We start from the raw sequence: 15,718 nt of genomic DNA, 5'->3' as shown, positions 1-15,718 counted from the left end.
AACCATCTCAATAACCACTCCTCAGCCCTCTGGATAATAGTGTTGGTAATCCCACACCTCCTCCTAATCTCCAAACTACGGATTATCTGTATTATATTCTCACCACACATTGCCCTCAGGCACAACATCTCCACTGCCTCCAGCCTTCTCCTTGTTGCAACATTCACCACCCATGCCTCACACCCATACAAGAGCATTGGTATAACTATACTCTCATACCTTCCCCTCTTTGCTTTCATGGATAAAGCTCTTTGTATCCATTAACTCCTCAGTGCACCACTCACTTTTTTTCCCTCATCAATTTTATAATTCACCCTCGTCTTTCATAGACCCATTTTCTGACACATCCACTTCCAAATATCTGAATACATTCACCTCCTACATACCCTCTCTCTCCAGTCTGATATCCAATCTTCCATTACCTAACATCGGCACAACATCATTCTATACCCCGCATCTATGTATAAATTAGCTTTGGATTACGAATTATTAATATATTTAATTTTTAATTTTTCATAAAGTAGGATTAATTTCACGTTTAATTATTTTATATTATTGCTTGAATTATTGTAATAAAATTGTTTTTCTTATTAGGTTATTATTATTTTTCCAATAGTTTTGTTTGCATAAGGAGGATCCAGACCTGTCAAATGCTGAGTTACGGTCTGATAGGACTGAGTAAACCTTCACCAGTATACCTGGTAAAGTGTATGGTAGAGTTATTATTGAGAAAAATAAAAGTAAGACGGAGAGCAGGATAGCAGATGAGAAAGGAGGCTTTAAGAAAGGTAGGGGGAGTGGAGACCAAATGTTTACAGAGAAACATATAGCTGAACAGTATTTAGATGAAGGTAAAGAGGTTTTTGTGGCATTTATAGATTTGGGAAAGGCGTATGATAGGGTAGATAGGGGAGAAATGTGGCACATGTTGCAAATGTATGGAATAGGAAGCGAAAAGTTTTTACAAGGATAGTGAGGCTCAGGTTAGATTATGTAGGCGAGAGGGAGATTATTTCCCAGTAAAAGCAGGCCTTAGACAGGGATGCATGATGTCACCATGGTTGGTCAATATATTTATTGATGGGGTTGTAAGAGAAGTGAATGCTCGGGTGCTGGCAGGAGGTGTGAGGTAAAAAGATAAAGAATCTAACACAAACTGGCAGTTGTCACAGTAGTTCTTTGCTGATGACACTGTGCTTTTGGAGATTTGGAAGAAAGTTGCAGAGGTTGGTTGATGAGTTTGGTAGGGTATGTAGGAGAAGGAAATTAAAAGAGAATTTAGGAAAGAATAAGGTGATGAGGATAAGAAAAAAAATTAGGTAATGGAAGATTGGATATCAGGCTAGAGGGACAGAGAATGGAGGAGGTGAATGTGTTCAAATATTTTGGAGTGGACGTGTCAGCAGATGGGTCTATGACGGATGAGGTGAATCATAGAACTGATGATAGGAAAAAGGTGAGTGATACACTGAGGAGTTTGTGGAGACAAAGATCTTTATCCAAGGAAATAAAGAGGGGAATGTATGAGAGCATAGTTATTCCAATCCTTTTGTATGAGTGTGAGGCATGGGTTTTGAATGTTGCAGCGAGGAGAAGGCTGGAGGCAGTGGAGATGTCATGTCTGAGGGCAATGCGTTGTGTGAATATAATGCAGAGAATCCGTAGTTTGGAGATTAGGAGGAGGTGTGGGATTGCCAAAACTATTATCCAGAGGGCTGAGGAGAGGTTATTGAGATGGTTCGGACATGTAGAGAAGATGGAACGAAGTAGAATGATTTTGAGAGTGCATAAATCTGTAGTGGAGGGATAGTGGGGTAGGGGTCAGCCTAGGAAACGTTGGAGGGAGGAGGGTAAAGAAGATTTTGTGTGCGAGGTGCTGAGACTTCCAGCAAGCGTGTGTTAGATAGGAGCAAATGGAGACAAATGGTTTTTAGGACTTAACGTTCTGTTGGAGTGTAAGCATGATAACAATTATGAAGGGATTCAGGGAAACCAGCAGGCCGGACTTGATTCCTGGAGATGGGAAGTACAGTGCCGGCACTCTGAAGGAGTGCCGGCAATTTTGTAACTGTATTGTAAGCATGTATCTGGCAAGAAAGTGATGGAGTGAATGATGAAAGTTTTTCTTTTTCGGGACACCCTGCGTTGGTAGGAAACGGCTGATGTGGTGATGTGTACTTAGCTCAGTGGTGACGTGTTCTTAGCTCAGAGTTGACGTGTACTTAGCTCAGTGAGGACGTTAGTGTACTCTCCCTGGACTGAACCAAGATACCCTCCAGCGAGCAACTTTACCAGAAGCTTAAGGAAGAATTGAGGGTAGCGAAGAAGGAGATACGGCAATTGACTGAGGAAAACAAGAGGATTCGTAGTAGTCCTCCTGTTTTGAGTCCTCAGGTCAAGAAGGTAACCTGGACAGTGGCTGGACAACATGGAACGAAGTTGACGATCGCGAAGACGAATGGAAAGGTTGAAACGATGAAGAAGAAAGAGACTGCTGTGGAAACTGTTGTGGAAACATCTAATGCATTCTCCATGCTACCCGACGAATGTGAGTTGACTGCTGGGAACGTCACGACGAATGACACCAAGGAAGGTAAGAATATTGTTGTTGTTGGGGATAGCCAGGTTAGGTACATGGATATGGTGTTCTGTTTGAAGGACAGGAGTAGGAGACAGAGGGTATGCTTTCCTGGGGCTGGGATGGAGGACATTGTTAGCCGGCTTGACAACATCATGAACGGTAATGGGATCAATCCTATTATCTGCCTCAGTGCTGGAGGCAATGATGTAGGCAAGCGTAGAAGTGAGAATTTAGTTAGAAAGTTCAGGACAGCAATAAACAAAATTAGGAAGAAGGGGGCATCCTGTTATATGTGGTATTTTGCAAAGAAGGGGTGATGGAAATGAATGGTTGTCCAGAGCAATTGGTATTAATTGTTGGCTGGACAAACACTGTAAGGATAATGCAGTACCATTCATTGACAACTGCGACCACTTCTATGGCCGGAATGACATGTATGCCAGGGATGGGGTTCACTTATCCAGGGCAGGTGTGGGTCTTCTTGCTAACTCAGTTGAGGGGGTTGTTAGGACTTTAAACTAAGATTAGTTAGAGGTATGGGTTTAGAAATGAAAAATAATGAGTACTGATATATTGATTTAAGCTCTGATATTACGAATCTTAATAATAACAGTCATGGAATAACGCTGGGTAATGATAATTTCAGAAATTATATAAAAGCAAAGGTGAATAAGAAAAATGTGCAGAAGAAAAAACATATGATGGTTTTTTATGCTATCAATCGAAGTGCAAGAAATAAGATTAATGAATTATGTTTGGTAGCATGTGCTGGGAACTTTGATATCATTGCATTAACTGAAACGTGGTATGATTTAAAGAATTTGGATACGATTGCTGAGTGTGATATTAAAGGGTTTAAGTTGTTCCATTTGGATGGATGTGATCGGAAGGGGGGAGGAGTTGCTTTATATGTTCGAGAAAATATTAATTGTTGCATAAAAATAGGTATAAAAATAGATGGAATAGTAACAGAATCTGTTTGGGTAGAGTTTGTAGAAGGTCAAGAAAAACTAATTCTAGGTGTAATATACCGACCTCCAGGCTTGGATCACGATAGAGGGAGACTTCTTTGGGACGAAATTGTTAGGGCTTCTGGACACAATAACGAATAATAGTAGGGGATTTTAACTGTAGTCTAATTTACTGGAATTCTTTTACTGGCAATCTGGAGTATAGTGACTTTATGGAAACATTCAGGACTGTTTTCTGAAGCAGTGTGTAACAGAGCCTACCAGGGGTAATAATTTACTAGACCTAGTCTTGTCAAACAAGGAAACACTCGTAAATAATCTGGAGATCACTGAAGAGCTTGGCGCAAGTGATCACAAATCCATCACTTTCAGCATTAACTGGGAATACAGGAATAATGATAATATGGTAAAATTCCCTGATTTTCGTTCTGCCGATTACAATGGACTTAGGGAACACCTGTCAAATCTCGATTGGGGTTATCTAGCTAATGATATTATTGACGATGATCATACGCATGATTACGAAGGAATCTGCTTTTATGAATTTTTCTTAATAATGTACACCGTGCTACCCAAGATTTTAGATTCTATAACCCCACTTGGTAGATCATCAGATGCAGCATTCTCCACCTGACCCAGATTTTGAACGTGATCATAAATACTCGCGTACCTTCCACCCCAGGTAGATCTGTTTGTTACTCGAAAAAAACCACTGTGTGGGCGAAACGTTGTCAATAAATGAACAAATTATAGTGTATACGTGTTTATATTTCCATTGTGATGGTATTTTATACCTTTTATTTGCATAGTATATGAGGTAAATTTCTAGCATGGATAGAGGCATGGCTTACCAATAGAAAGCAGAGTGTTCCCATTAATGGGATCAAGTCTGAATGACGATTAGTCGCATATATATATATATATATATATATATATATATATATATATATATATATATATATATATATATATATATATATATATATATATATATATATATATATATATATATATATGTATATATATATATATATATATATATATATATATATATATATATATATATATATATATATATATATATATATATATATATATATATATATATATATATATATATATATATTAAACAAGTCGGCCGTCTCCCACCGAGGCAGGGTGGCTCAAAAAGAAAGAAAATCCCCAAAGAGAAAATACTTTCATCATCATTCAGCACTTTCACCACACACATAATCACTGTTTTTGCAGAGGTGCTCATAATATAACAGTTTAGAAGCATATATGTATAAAGATTCACAACATATCCCTCCAAACTGCCAATATCCCAAACCCCTCTTTTAAAGTGCAGGCATTGTACTTCCCATTTCCAGGACTCATGTCCGACTATATGAAAATAACCTGTTTCCCTGAATCCCTTCACTAAACATTACCCTGCTCACACTTTAACAGCTCGTCAGGTCCCAAGTACCATTCGTCTCCATTCACTCCTATCTAACACGCTCACGCATGCTTTCTGGAAGTCCAAGCCCCTTGCCCACAAAACCTCCTTTACCCCCTCTCTTCAACCTTTTCGAGGACGACCCCTACCCCTCCTTCCTTCCCCTATAGATTTATATGCTTTCAATGTCATTCTACTTTGAACCATTCTCTCTAAATGACCAAACCACCTCAACAACCCCTCTTCGGCCCTCTGACACCTTCTCCTAATTTCCACACTCCGAAATTTCTGCATAATATTTACACCACAAATTGCCCTTAGACAGGACATCTCCACTGCCTCCAACCGTCCCCTTGCTGCTGCATTTACCACCCAAGCTTCACACCCATATAACAGTGTTGGTACTACTATACTTTCATACTTCTTTGCCTACATAGATAACGTTCTTTGTCTCCACATGTACCTCAATGCACCGCTCACCATTTTTCCTTCATCAATTCTATGATTAACCTCATCCTTCATAAATCCATCTGCGTCCATATACGTCAACTCCCAAATATCTGAAAACATTCACTTCTTCCATAGTCCTCCTCTCCAATATGATATCCAATTTTTCTTTATCTAAATCATTTGATACCCTCATCACCTTACTCTTTTCAATGTTCAATTTCAACTTTCTACCTTTACACACTCTCCCAAACTCATCCACTAACCTTTGCAACTTTTCTTTAGAATCTCCCATAAGCACAGTATCATCAGCAAAAACTAACTGTGTCAATTCACATTTTGTATTTGATTCCCCATAATTTAATCCCACCCCTCTCCCGAACACCCTAGCATTTACTTCTTTTACAACCCCATCTATAAATATATTAAACAACCATGGTGACATTACACATCCCTGTCTAAGACCTACTTTTACCGGGAAGTATTCTCCCTCTCTTCTACACACCCTAACCTGAGCCTCACTATCCTCATAAAAACTCTACAGCATTTAGTATCTTACCACCTATTCAATATACTTGCAACATCTGCCACTCTATCATATTTTATTATTTTTTTATTAACACACTGGCCAATTCCCACCAAGGCAGGGTGGCCCAAAAAAGAAAAACTTTTACCATCATTCACTCCATCACTGTCTTGCCAGAAGGATGCTTTACACTATAGTTTTTAAACTGCAACATTAATACCGATCCTTCAGAGTGCAGGCATTGTACTTCCCATCTCCAGGACTCAAGTCCGGCCTGCCGGTTTCCCTGAATCCCTTCATAAATGTTACTTTGCTCACACTCCAACAGCACGTCAAGTATTAAAAACCATTTGTCTCCTTTCACTCCTGTCAAACACGCTCATGCATGCCCGCTGGAAGTCCAAGCACCTCGCACACAAAACCCCCTTTACCCCCTCCCTCCAACCTTTCCTAGGCCGACCCCTACCCCGCCTTCCCTCAACTACAGACTGATACACTCTTGAAGTCATTCTGTTTCGCTCCATTCTCTCTACATGTCCAAACCACCTCAACAACCCTTCCTCAGCCCTCTGGACAACAGTTTTGGTAATCCTGCACCTCCTCCTAACTTCCAAACTACGAATTCTCTGCATTATATTCACACCACACATTGCCCTCAGACATAACATCTCCACTGCCTCCAGCCTTCTCCTTGCTGCAACATTCATCACCCATGATTCACATCCATACAGGGGCGTTGGTAAAACTATACTCTCGTACATTCTCCTCTTTGCTTCCAAGAACAAAGTTCTTTGTCTCCACAGAGTCCTAAGTGCACCGCTCACCCTTTTCCCCTCATCAATTCGATGATTCACCTCATCTTTCATTGACCCATCCGCTGACACGTCCACTCCCAAATATCTGAATACATTCACCTCCTCCATACTCTCTCCCTCCAATCTGATATCCAATCTTTCATCCTCATAACCTTACTCTTTCCTGTATTCACTTTCAATTTTCTTCTTTTGCACACCCTACCAAATTCATCCACCAACCTCTGCAACTTCTCTTCAGAATCTCCCAAGAGCACAGTGTCATCAGCAAAGAGCAGCTGTGACAACTCCCACTTTATGTGTGATTCTTTATCTTTTAATTCCACACCTCTTGCCAAGACCCTCGCATTAACTTCTCTTACAACCCCATCTATAAATATATTGAACAACCATGGTGACATCACACATCTTTGTCTAAGGCCTACTTTTACTGGGAAATAATTCCCCTCTTTCCTACATACTCTAACTTCAGCCTCACTATCTTCGTAAAAACTCTTCACTGCTTTCAGTAACCTACCTCCTATTCCATGCATCTGCAACATCTGCCACATTGCCCCCCTATCCACCCTGTCATATGCCTTTTCCAAATCCATAAATGCCACAAAAACCTCTTTAGCTTTATCTAAATACTGTTCACTTATGTTTCACTGTAAACACCTGGTCCACACACTCCCTACCTTTCCTTGTTCCTCCTTGTTCATCTGCTATCCTATTCTCCGTCTTACTCTTAATTCTTTCAATAATGACTCTACCATACACTTTACCAGGTATACTCAACAGACTTATCCCCCTATAATTTCTGCACTCTCTTTTGTCCCCCTTGCCCTTATACAAAGGAACTATGCATGCTCTCTACCAATCCCTAGGTACCTTACCCTCTTCCATACATTTATTAAATAATAGCACCAACCACTCCAAAACTATATCCCCACCTGCTTTTAACATTTCTATCTTTATCCCATCAATCCCAACTGCCTTACCCCCTTTCATTTTACCTACTGCCTCACGAACTTCCCCCACACTCACAAATGGCTCTTCCTCACTCCTACAAGATGTTATTCCTCCTTGTCCTATACACGAAATCACAGCTTCCCTATCTTCATCAACATTCAACAATTCCTCAAAATATTCCCTCCATCTTCCCAATACCTCTAACTCTCCATTTAATAACTCTCCTCTCCTATTTTTAACTTACAAATCCCTTTGTTCTCTAGGCTTCCTTAACTTGCTAAACTCACTCCAAAACTTTTTCTTATTTTCAACAAAATTTGTTGATAACATCTCACCTACTCTCTCATTTGCTCTCTTTTTACATTGCTTCATTCCTCTCTCTTCCTTCCTTGCATCACTTCTACTTTGTAAAAACTTCTCATATACTAACTTTTTCTCTCTTTCTACTCTCTTTACATCATCATTCCACCAATCGCTCCTACTGTCATTTCGCCCTACATCATATCTTGTATACTTATTTATCCTCTTTTTCTTAAAATATGTATTACCTTTAACTAAAGCCCTTTCTATACAAAGTTCAATCAAAGGGCTCCCATTATCATTTACACCTGGCACCCCAAACTTACCTACCACACCCTCTCTAAAAGTTTCTCCTACTTTAGCATTCAGGTCCCCTACCACAATTACTCTCACTTGGTTCAAAGGTTCCTATACATTCGCTTAACATCTCCCAAAATCTCTCTCTCTCCTCTACATTCCTCTCTTCTCCAGGTGCATACACGCTTATTATGACAAATTTTTCGCATCCAACCTTTACTTTAATCCACATAATCCTTAAATTTACACATTCATATTCTCTTTTCTCCTTCCATAACTGATCATTCAACATTACTGCTATCCCTTCCTTTGCTCTAACTCTCTCAGATACTCCAGATTTAATCCCATTTATTTCCCCCCACCGAAACTCCCCTACCCCCTTCAGCTTTGTTTCACTTAGGGCCAGGACATCCAACTTCTTTTCATTCATAACATCAGCAATCATCTGTTTCTTGTCATCTGCACTACATCCACGCACATTTAAGGATCCCAGTTCTATAAAGTTTTTCTTCTTCTCTTTTTTAGTAAATGTCTACAGGAGAAGGGGTTACTAGCCCATTGCTCCCGGCATTTTAGTCACCTCATACAACACGCATGGCTTACGGAGGAAAGATTCTTTTCCACTTCCCTATGGACAATAGAAGAAATAAAGAAGAAGAGCTATTTAGAAAAAGGAGAAAAACCTAGATGTGTATATATATATATATATATATATATATATATATATATATATATATATATATATATATATATATATATATATATATATATGCATGTGCGTGTCTGTGAAGTGTGACCAAAGTGTAAGTAGGAGTAGCAAGATATCACTGTTATCTAGAGTGTTTATGAGACAGAAAAAGACACCAGCAATCCTACCATCATGTAAAACAGTTACAGGTTTCTGTTTAACAGTCATCTGGCAGGACGGTAGTACTTCCCTGGGTGGTTGCTGTCTACCAACCTACTACCTATATCATATGCCTTTTCTAAATCCATAAACGCAATAAAAACTTTCCTACCTTTATCTAAATACTGTTTACATATATGCTTCAATGTAAACACCTGATCAACACATCCCCTACCCACTCTAAAACCTCCTTGCTCATCCGCAATCCTATATTCTGTCTTACCTCTAACTCTTTCAATAATAACCCTACCGTACACTTTTCCTGGAATACTCAGTAAACTAATTCCTCCAAAATTTTTACAATCTCTTTTGTCCCCTTTCCCTTTATATAAAGGGACTATACATGCTCTCCGCCAATCCCTAGGTACCTTCCCCTCTTCCATACATTTATTAAACAAAAGTACCAACCACTCCAACACTATATTATTACTGTAACCACGAACGAGTGGTATTGATCAGTAACAACACTGCACTATCCAAGAGTTCGAACCCATGTTGTACTGGCCTGCCTCATGGTAAGCGAGAACCACATGATGCTTTAAACCACAGGACCACCCAACCATACAAGAATGGCACATCCCAACAGCTAGCTGTGTGCTGGCTGCGCCATTCTTGTAGGGTTGGGTGGTCCTGTGGTTTAAAGCGTCATGTGGTTCTCGCTTACCATGAGGCAGGCCAGTACAACATGGGTTCGAATCCTTGGCTAGAGCAGTGTTGTTATTGATCAATACCACTCGTTCGTGGTTACAATAATATGTAAATACTGCTCGTGAGGCTAGTACACCAGGCTGAGAGACTGATTACCTCATTCTCCTCCTGTTCTTCAAGTTTCTCCTTTGTATGGACTGATGAAGCCACTGTGTGGCGAAACATTTCCTCAATAAAGATACCCAAGAGTTGCACATGTGTCTAATTCAACAACATGTCGGTTCTCTGAACCATTCATCTACACACACACACACACACACATATATATGTATATATATATATATATATATATATATATATATATATATATATATATATATATATATATATATATATATATATATATATATATGTCGTGCCGAATATGTAAAACTGGTCAGTTAGGAAGAACTCATTTAAAATTAAATCCTTTCTAAAATTTTCTTTTATACGTTTAAAGATATATTTTTTTCATTAATGTTGATGTAAAAATTTTTAATTTTGCATCAAAAGGAACTTAGAAAACTTACCTAACCTTATTATAACAAGAACAATTTATTTTAGCCTAACCCAACTAAATATATTTTATATTTGTTTACAATAATTTAATACTAAACAAACACAGTGAAATACATTTTGTTCGTTAGGTTCAGAATGATTTTGGTGAAATTATTGCATACACAAATTTTCACTTGTCCTATATGGCAAGATGAACGTTGCTATTTCAGCCACTATCGCTAGTTCTGCCTATTCGGCACGACATTATATATATATATATATATATATATATATATATATATATATATATATATATATATGTATGTATATGTGTGTGTGTGTGTGTGTGTGTGTGTGTGTGTGTGTGTGTGTGTGTGTGTGTGTGTGTGTGTGTGTGTGTGTGTGTGTGTGTGTGTGTGTGTGTGTGTGTGTGTGTGTGTGTGTGTGTGTGTGTGTGTGTGTGTGTGTGTGTGTGTGTGTGCAAAACAACCGCTGTGAAAAAAATAGTGAAATTCAACGTACTTTCGTGACTTCTCACATTATCAAGGAACTATAAAAACAATACATAGATTAAAATTAGACAGGTTTAGATATAGAAGGGATATAGGAAAGTATTGGTTTGGAAATAGTGTAGTTGATGAGTGGAACAGTCTGCCTAGTTGGGTTATTGAGGCTAAAACCTTGGGTAGTTTCAAATTTAGGTTGGATAAATAATTGAGTGAGAGTAGTTGGATTTGAGTGGGACTTGCATATGAGTGGATAGAGTTATCAGAGATTGTAAAGGACCTGCCTAGTATGGGCCAGCATGCCTACTGCAGTGTTCCTCCTTTCTTATATTCTTATGTTCTTGAAGATTGAGACACTTATGCAGCATATGGGAATCTCTATTCAGGAAACGTTTCGCCACACAGTGGCTTCATCAGTCCAATACAAAGAGGAAGGCGTAAGGAGAGGAGGAGTGTGAGGTGATCAGTCCCTCAGCCTGGAGTCGATGTGTTCAGTCCATCAATCTTGTAGAATGTACAGCATAGGGCCGTAGACGTGGCTTATATACTGTAGTGAGGTGAGGTGAAGCAGCCGGAGGCGGGGTCATAGTGGTACCATCCACTAGTCGAAGTAGGTCTTTGTCCAAAGGTTGAACAAGTGTTGAAGAATTCTTTGTAACAAGATCCCATGATGCTGCAGTGTCTGACAGTTGTGATGAATGGTTTGAAAAACCATTCATCACAACTGTCAGACACTGCCACTGTCAGTGTCAGTCGACTTAACTCGAGTGGTGACGTGTGCTTACCTAACACATCGACGATCTCGCCTCTCTCGAATTACCCCGTGTTGAGTAGTGCTTTGAGTAGTGCTTGCTGGACCTTCGTCTTCCTCTCCACCATCAGGATTGGTGCGTCGGTGGTTGCCGACCGAAGGGCAGGAAGCCTCTTGCTGCCTGAATTCTCTTCGCCTGTTGACTGCACGCCATACAGCCAGTCTCGCCACCACTCAGGATATACAGTGCTCCATCAAGCTACAGTTCACCTCCTCAGTGTCCTGCGCAAGGCAAGTACGTGTGTCTACTTACACGTACTTGCCTAGCTGAGTACTCTCACTTTTTGGCCGATTGTCACCTCCAATTACATCTTTTCGTAATTAGACGATGCCTTCGTTGCCTTCCACCTCTCACCCCCCTTCCACTCTCCCCCAACCTCCCACACCTGCCTCTGCTTCTACTAAATCCAATTCCTTCTCGCTAAACCTCAAATTTTCTAATCCTGATGCCACTATCTGTCCGGAAAATTTATTATATCAGATCACTGGTGCACCTCAACTTAAAGTCTTCAAAACCAACTCAGGCTTCAAACTCCTTCTTGACAAACATTCCTACGAAGCGTACACCTCAAGCGATACCAGACAAAAACTTCTCAACGCAGGCTTCACCATTATTTGGACTCCTGAGCACCGTGCCAAAAGCACAGTCATTGCTAAACACGTAGACTATTCTCTCCTGACAGCCTATGACACAGACAAAGAAGACTTAATAAAAGATATCAGTACTAAGAACAAAGTCTCTGTTGACGATATTTACAGACCAGAAAACTCTACCATTCTCAAAATACGCTGTTCTACTCCTGCTGACGCCTCTACACTCTTCAGTCAAGGAATCTTTGCCAAGACCATCCGCATTCCTCCAAACGCTCTCTTCACTCCGAACTTCCACCCAATCACACAATGTCTTAAATGCTACAAATTCGGCCACGACAAAAACACATGCACATCTACACAAGTCTGCTCCAGATGTTCAGCAACTGGCCACTTCTGGAATACTTGCAACCTCCCCCTTAAATGTTCTAACTGCGGCGGGTCACACACTGCAGTTGCAAATTCCTGCCCTTCTAGAAAGCACATTCTCTCCTCCCTCAGAGCAAACCAACCTCCCTCCCTCCCCAACCCCTTCCCTGCTCCTCCCTCCCCTTCCTTACCTCCCTCCCCTTCCACACCTCCCTCCCCTACCCCCAATGCCTGGGCCTCCCCACGCACTTGGTCTACCTCTTCTACTCTACACACATCAAACACCAACACACAGACTACAAGCACTTCTCCTTCTACACCCACACTAGACTACAAAACTAACTGTCAACTTGCCACTGCTGCCCACTCTGCGATGGTAATCTCACAAGCTTACCAATCAGACTACTCACATGTCCTTAACCTAATCTTGTCTGCTAACAATCTTCCCTCTTTAATTATCCCTCCTTCCTGCTTCTCTTCCAAGCCTCCTACAACCTCTCCCTCCTTCCTCTCTCCCACCCCCCCACTTCCTACTCCCACCAGCTCTCCTCCTCCACTACCTCTCTTCACTACTTCTACACCTCCCACCAACACCCCTACTGCTACTGCTACGACCACCCCTCCCCCCACTTCCTTACCCACTTCATCCCCTTCCAAAGCTTCCACTTCCTCACAGCTTACCAAAACTTCCACTTCCTCTGCATCCACCTTCGCCCACTCCACCACAACCAAAACCTCATCCAGGTCCAACTCCACCTCCTCCAGACAAAATCCACTCAAACCTAAACCTACCCCAACTTCTAACGGACAGACCAAAGAACATAAAAACAGATCCATCTCTTCCTCCCCCTCCAGGAAACGGGTCCGTAGCACCTACAAACACACATCCACTGATGGCACCACTATCACGGGCTTTAATCCAAACTCCTCCCCCGACATTAACTTTGCTAAGACGAAACCATTAAATCACGTTTAAGGTGATTCAGTTCAACGTATGTTCTTACTTTACAATTAGACACCTACTGGCCGAGCTCCTTGAAGCAGAGAGGCCAGATATTGTTTTGCTAAACAGTACCTGCCTCAAAGCCCCTCAATGTATCCGCCATTATGGTTATACTGCACTACAGTCCCCCTATGATCCCCACGATGGGGTTGCCATCCTTGTCAATTCCAACATAAAACATGAATTTCTCCCAATCCCTTTTATTCACCAACACTGTCTTGCGGTCAGAATACACACCCACCTCGGCCCCTTTATCTTTTTCACCACCTATGCTCGCCCAAATACTACTCTCAACATACACGACCTCTCCTTAGTCTTCAACTACACCAACACGCCAACTTACCTACTAGCTGACATGAATGCCAAACACACTGCCTTTCATCACACCAGTAACAACCAACTTGGTCACCAATTACTCAACTTCACAAACCATAAACACCTAATTCATCTTGGCCCAGACTTCAATACCTTCTTCAACCACACGGGCCAAGGCAAACCAGACATCATTCTGGCAAACCGAGCCAGCTCTCTATTTCAACATTACATCTCACCTGGCCCTATTACAGGCTCTGATCACATCCCAGTCATCTTACACATCTCCTCCAACCCTATCCTCATTCCAACCACACCTTCCTTCTCCTACAAGAACGCTGACTGGGATGCTTTCAAACAACACATAGACAATATTAACCTCACCTATGACTACAACAACAAACCTATCTCTGACATCGATACTCAACTTGATCTCATCCAGGACACCATTACACAAGCAGCCAACATCGCAATACCAAAGAAAACTCACACCACTCGTTATTCCTTCAAACCGTCACTCAGTACAAGAAGACTAATTATCTGCTACCACAACCGCTTCCTCTACAACACACATAGATTTAATCAAGTCCGATTAGATCTCACTTACCTTAGAAACAACATTTTACACAGCCTAGACCAAGACCACAACAATCACTGGTCACGACTAATACAACAAGCGGACAGGCAGCGTGTTAAAAACACTAAAGCCTTCTGGAACTTTATCAAAAAAATCAGAGGCACTACTCCCACCAACAAATTCAAACACATCACCCACAACAACACACACATCTCAGACCCACAGGCTGCTACCAACATCTTCAAACACATCTGGGAGAACATCTTCCACCCTCACCCACCTCGCCCTAACGTTATTCAACACATTCAGAACATAGAACACTGGAACACTGCACACACACAAGAAACAACACCAGACAGCCACATACATCTAGACACTCTTACCTCCTCCCAAGAACTCGACACTCCTTTCACCAACACAGACATTAAAACTCTCCTCAGACACCTTCCTCCAAAGGCTCCTGGTGCCTCTGGCCTAAACCATATTATCCTGAAACACCTTCCTGACTCTATCATTACTGCCTACACAAACCTCCTCAATGCCTCCCTTGCCTCTGGATACTTCCCTTCCCTCTTCAAAGCTGCTACTGCTATCCTCCTTCCTAAACCCAATAAAGACCACTCTGACCCTAGAAACTATCGCCCTATCAGCCTCCTCGAAACTTTAGGAAAACTCTTTGAAAAACTCATTAATCATCGCCTTCGCAGATACCTGGAACATAATTCTCTACTTTCAGATGGCCAGTTTGGCTTCAGAACACACAGATCCACACAGGATGCCATTAACATCATTCTCAACTACATCCACATAAACACAAAACAAAGAAACAGGACAGCCCTGGTTGCAAAAGACGTTGAAAAAGCTTTTGACACTGTGTGGCACGAGGGGCTCAAGTACAAACTCTGCACTAACTTCAACCTGCCTCTCAATACTCGTAAACTCCTCTGCAACTTCCTAGACGGCCGTACCATGAGAATCAAATTCCAAGGCTGTTACTCTGACTACTTCACTCTAAATGCTGGAGTACCCCAGGGATCTGTCCTTTCCCCTACCCTCTACATTTTATACACTAACGACATTCCAACACCTGTATACCACAACTCCATCACACTAGCCTATGCAGACGACATTACA

The 15,718-nt window shown here is 41.1% G+C and overlaps 1 protein-coding gene across 1 annotated transcript in view; it reads left to right on the top strand.

Annotated features, from left to right (window-relative positions):
• Window positions 1-15,718, top strand: part of LOC128698416 (methyltransferase-like protein 27) — a 251,857-nt gene that overhangs the window by 61,966 nt on the left and 174,173 nt on the right. The gene's annotated exons all lie outside the window — the stretch shown is intronic.

This window comes from Cherax quadricarinatus, chromosome 54 (genome assembly GCF_038502225.1).
Source record: "Cherax quadricarinatus isolate ZL_2023a chromosome 54, ASM3850222v1, whole genome shotgun sequence".
NCBI classification, from domain to species: domain Eukaryota; kingdom Metazoa; phylum Arthropoda; class Malacostraca; order Decapoda; family Parastacidae; genus Cherax; species Cherax quadricarinatus.
Note: the sequence above shows the minus strand (reverse complement) of the source record. Positions and strands in the feature narration are given on the sequence as shown.